Genomic DNA, 6,281 nt, shown 5'->3' on the forward strand with positions numbered 1-6,281 from the left:
ACTTGGGTCAATTATAAGCACCATAGATAGCAACAATCCTTAGGGAAAGCTTTAGGTGAAATATAACCCAAGGTAAATCCAATGACGAGATTGATGGATTTAAAATACATCATTCTTAACAACAAGTGAATCATGAAACATGAACTCAAATTATCAAGAATGACATAATACCACTTCGAATGATACGGTTGAACGAATTGCACTTTAAAATGCAAGATAAAGAATACTTGAGCTCCTTTGAAAAGAATCTCGATGAACACTTCGAGAAAGAATTAAATCCTTGATGAACCATCTTGTAGAGCCTTCATGAGAACTCCGGTAATAAAAGAAATGGTCAATCGAAATGGAGGATGAAAAGAATAAGGTTGAAGCCTTGCAATGATTAGATGGATCTCCGTGGTGATATAATTGCGAGAGGTAGGAACCCCGGGAAAATAGAAGATGAATCAATTGAGATCAATAATTTTGTGAGCCTCCGGAATAAGGAATTAATCTCTTGGATGAAACAAGAATAAGAATTACCTTATGCTCATCCTTCACTAATTAAATTGATGACAAATACTGGATTTGGCATACTACTCATTCTCGTATCAAGGATTAAGAGAGATATAACATAAACTTGGGAAGATCTTCAACGAACCACCGTAATAATTGAAACAACGAATAAATTGATATGATAAATGAAGGAAGAAGAATCTTGAACGAACCACCGTAAGAATTGAAAAAGAACGAATAAAAGATAACGAATCACCGGGAAGAATTTGCAGATGAACGAAGATGCTTGAGAGTATCTAGACACAAGTGAACGAAGGGATCACGAACTGATTAGAGAATATTGAATGATGCACCGGTAAGATTTGGAGAATGATAGCTGGAAGCTGAGAATGAATAAACCTGAATAGATGGACTCCAGATAGGTGAAAGGAATTCTCAAAATCAAAACAATTATGAGAGGGTGGCCTCGAACTAGAACCACGAATCTTGAAGAGAAAAGAGCAAGATTGACAGAAAAATCTTCTTCGATCTTCGAATGATGAGAATAACAACGAGAAACGCCACCATGAATACTTTAGACACTCTGGGAGAATCAAAAGCGAAGGGGTTGAGCCAACTATGAAAAGAATTTGAAAACGATCCTGGAGAAGACATTTGACTGATGATAAATCATTCTAATGTGAAACTTTGAAAAGAATTAGCGAATACCTCCGGGAAAATAAGAAGAGTCAGGTAAGATCCTGGAAAAGACCTGTGGGTTAGGGCCCACTAAAAAGAAACACCGTTGAAATGATTTAAAGAGAGAGATTGCACCGGTTGAGTTACATGGCTTGAATGAGATAACAATCTCGAAATAGGTTGAGCGGATCTTGGATGACAAGACGAGCCTTCTGAGATATCTTCAGCACTCCGGAACAATAGAATAGCAAGTGGTGAAAGATTATGAGGTGTACCGTTATGAGAAGGCATTTGAAACGAGGAAAAAGATATGACCAACACTGAAAGCTTGAATTGGTTCAACCGTAGAAGAAAAGATCGAAGAATACAACACTTGAAGCTCCATTAGAATCTTCATGAGAAACACCGGATAAGAATATTTATGGAAAAAATGGAGAGACTTCATAACCGATAAGATGGATACTTGATTAAGAATTCTGAGTCCTCGAAGAAAAAAAGGTAGGTGGGCGGGAAAAACAAAGGCAACTTGGAGACGGATGAAACAAACACCGTTGAGAAGAAGTGATAATTGATCTTGCGGAAGTTGAAATGGTCGGATCCACTAGAAGAGAAGCACACCGGTTGAAAAAGGATTGACATGACAAACTCGATTATCAAGAAGGATTAGTATTCGCATCGGAGTATGAAAACACCATTTGGGGAAGGTATGGAATCAACATTTGACACTGAAGCAACTCGAATACCACAACTCAAAACAAAACAAAGGATTGACTTGCAAAATAAGCTGGAACAAACATATGATAGAGATTTCGTCCGAAGTTTTCGTGGTGGGGCCTACACGGGCTCGATCGTACATCACCATCATGTACAAGGCAGTGCACATGACATACGAAGCGTCCCCGAGTCGGCATAGCCAAGGACTCTTTAAGACACAACGAGACCACTGTAAAACCGATCGTGAATAGGTGGACCACTAGACGTCGAACCCCAATTTCATATCATACATCTGTCGGAAAGATATCCAAAGAGCTACTTGAATTCCCATCTATGAAACTCCCGAAACTTTCCAGTTATGCAATCAGGTGTTGGGGATATAGGGGAAGCATAATATCTCACCCAAACTAGCAAATCCTACATCCATCTGTATCCGTCCTTCAACACATAACCAAGAAATGTTCGGAAATCGTCTACCTCAACCTTCGAAAAGCATCCGTTATACAAATTATGGCGATACTCCCGAACTCCCGCCCCAGTACTGGGTGGCGTCGAGGTTATCTCACCAACGAACTGCATAAAAGAGATTTTCGATGTCGGCGTACTAAACCCAGGTATACCAGAACTGCAACGATAAAATTATAACGACAACACCTCAGAGCTCAACTCCCCGGGACAGTTCCACAAAACCCCTGACAGGAGGCACCAAGACAATGTTCTCGTCATAAAACCATCGGAACGATTCCAAGATACCCGCGTGATCCTAAATTTTTTTTAGTAAAATTTGAGAAGAGAAGAGTCAAAACTCTATGTCAGGATGCCTTACCAGAGCGATGAGTAGACTGGGAAGTAAAAAGAATTCCTAAACTCTCTGATATATAATTCCTAAATGACTCAAAGCATTTTTCTAGACTCAACAATGGCTGCTAAAAACGATCAAGCAATGGGGGCTCCTAAGGTCGGGGAAGGCTCTGATTACCAACTTGTAACGCCCTCGATGCGGCTATATCTCCCACGTGTCGAAGCACGACTTAGAGGCATAACCACATTGAAAGCAATGTCGCAAGTGAGGTAATCTTCACACAACCCATGTAATACATAAGGGAAAGAAATACATAGCTGGCTTACAATCGCCACTTCACACAATTACATGAATAAAGCATTACATCATCCAAATACACTCAAGGTCCGACTACGGAACCAAAATAAAAGAAGAACCCCAAAAGCGACACGGTCCCCGATCGACCCCAACTGGGCTCCACTACTGATCAACTATAACGAAACATCACAAAGGACAAGATCTTCATCGAGCTCCTCCTGAGCTTGGTTGCGTCATCTGCACGGACTCATCGGCACCTGCAAGCTGGTTTTGGAAGTATCTGTGAGCCACGGGGACTCAGCAATTTCACACCCTCGCGATCAAGACTATTTAAGCTTATGGGTAAGGTAAAAGGTATGAGGTGGAGCTGCAGCAAGTGACTAGCATATATGGTGGCTAACATACGCAAATGAGAGCGAGAAGAGAAGGCAAAGCACGGTCAATAAAATTATGATCAAGAAGTGATCCTAAAACAACCTACGTCAAGCATAAGTCCAACACCGTGTTCACTTCCCGGACTCCGTCGAGAAGAGACCATCACAGTTACACACGCGGTTGATGTATTTTAATTAAGTTAAGGTTCAAGTTATCTACAACCGGACATTAACAAATTCCCATCTGCCCATAACTGTGGGCACGGCTTTCGAAAGTTCAAATCCCTGCAGGGGTGTCCCAACTTAGCCCATCACAAGCTCTCACGGTCAACGAAGGAATATACCTCCTCCCGAGACATTCTGATCAGACTCGGTATCCCGGTTCTACAAGACATTTCGACAGGGTAAAACTAAACCAGCAACACCTCCCGAATGTGCCGACAAATCCTGATAGGAGCTGCACATATCTCTTTCTCAGGGCACACTCAGATGAGCCAGACGTCGGGTAGGCCAGCCCAGAGTTGCCCCTGGTAGCCCCGGACATCGCTCAGTTGGACCAACACTCAGAGGAGCACTGGCCCGGGGGGGGGGGTTAAAATAATGATGACCCTCAGGAGCGCGACTCCCAAGGGAAAAGAAAAGGCTAGGTGGCGAATGGTAAAACCAATGTTGGGCATTGCTGGAAGAGCTTTACTTAAGGCGAACTGTCAAGGGGTTCCCATTATTACCCAACCGCGTAAGGAACGCAAAATCAGGGAACATAACACCGATATGACGGAAACTAGGGCGGCAAGAGTGGAACAAAACACCAGGCATAAGGCCGAGCCTTCCACCCTTTACCAAGTATATAGATGCATTAATTAAATAAGGTATATTGTGTTATCCCAACAAGTAAACATGTTCCAACAAGGAACGGTCTCCATGTTCCAACAAGGAACAAAACTTCATTCTTCACCTGCAACTAACAACGCTATAAGAGGGGTTGAGCAAAGCGGTAACATAGCCAAACAATGGTTTGCTAGGACAAGGTGGGTTAGAGGCTTGGTTCAACAATATGGGAGGCATGGTAAGCAAGTGGTAGGTATCGCAGCATAGGCATAGCAAAAGAGCGAGCAACTAAGCAAAGCAAAGATAGTAGTGATTTCGAGGGTATGATCATCTTGCCTGAAATCCCGCAAGGAAGAAGAACGAGTCCCTGAAGAAGACAAACGGACGTAGACAAACAGGTCCTCACAACGCGATGTTACCGGAACCAATCCGAAGAAGCAAACACCGGAAAGAAGCACACAACATAGTAAACAACCAACACATGAACATGGTATGATATGCGGGATGCGGTATGCGATGCATATGCATGATTTGACAAGGAATGCATGAACCTGGCCTCAACTTGGAAATCCAAGTGTGCCATTGGAAAGATGAGATGAAATCGCTTGAAAACGATATAAAGATCACCGGAATCGGAGTTACGGTTTGAAAATGGCGAGCACTTCAAATATGACCACGTTCTGTGATTTACAGCAAGTAGCCATCTAAATGCAACAAGATGAATATGCTACAGCACCCAAACATGTCAACAAAATACATGGAAGGGATGCATTCATGATGCTTAACAAAAGTCTAGCACTGAGATACGGCCAATTCATACATTAACAGGTTCAAACAAGCATGTCAAAAGAGCAAACGGTAAACAGATCTCAGACTTAGTGAAATTAACACTTGTCTGGAATTTCAGATCAGATAGCACTCTTCGGAGCAACAAAACTATATGCTACAGGACCTGAACATGGCAAAGCAAAGCATGGCATGGAGCTACTCAAAGAGCTTAACAAAAGTCCCTTAGTGACCTTGAGCCAAAAGGGATCAGAAAATACATTTGCAAGCATGTGAACATGGCAAAAACATAATCAGTTCTCAGACTTAGTGAAAACTGGAGCATGCTGAAACAGATATCAAGTAGGCATGTTTACGAGCTAGATGCACTCACTACAGAGCAAGTCATAACAATCTAAGCATACACCCATCAAGAATACACAAAATGCAAGCTAGACATGGCAAGAACGATAACATAGCATGCACGGATCAACTACAACATCCTCGGCAAAATCGCTAACAAGTAGACAATCTGCCCAGATTCACGAAATAGCCAAAGTAGAGCTCGATTGACTCAAGCTAGGGTGCTCCATAATTGCAAACAAAGACATGGATGGATAGAGCACTACAAGGTTAACAAAACATCCTTACTGATCGTCCTCAAAAGAGGCACGGATCACTAGGAAACAACATGAACATAAGGCCATATGAGATAAACAGCTCAAGGACTTGGTGAAAATGCTAAGTCCCTGAAATCAGCATTACCAAGTGCACCACTTTGCAAGCTTGTGCTAGTCACCACACACATCACAAAAATACATGGGTTGTACCTCTGGAAAGATGGCAAAACCCTTAACAAAACATATGTAGAGCTCATGGGTATATCATGCACACAATAATTATGGCAAAAATGACAAATATCTAAATGGAGCAGCAGATCTGATAAATAACTCAAGTAGCACTCTTCTAACGGCATTTCTGGCATCAAGATGAACCCAAATGAAAATGATGCAATGGAATGAAATGATATACTCTCTGAGGCGAACATTTTGATATGCTATATGCTCAAATCGGAGTTATGGATGATGAGTTATGGCATGATGAACAAGAGCATCCGAATCAGGAAATTTGGGACTTAGTGGAAATATCACCTCCAGATCTATATCTAGGGTTCCGAGGTCAACGACGATGCCGGTGGCCTCTCCGGCGATGGGGCGGCGGGACGACGCCGGAGGATGGCCGGGGCGCTCGGGGACGGCCGGATCCGGTCCGGCCCAACCGGATCCGCGGCAAGGGCGGCGGTGGCGCGCGCTCCGGCGAGGCGCGCG

This window comes from Triticum dicoccoides, chromosome 2A (assembly GCF_002162155.2).
Source record: "Triticum dicoccoides isolate Atlit2015 ecotype Zavitan chromosome 2A, WEW_v2.0, whole genome shotgun sequence".
In the NCBI taxonomy this organism is placed as follows: Eukaryota; Viridiplantae; Streptophyta; class Magnoliopsida; order Poales; family Poaceae; genus Triticum; species Triticum dicoccoides.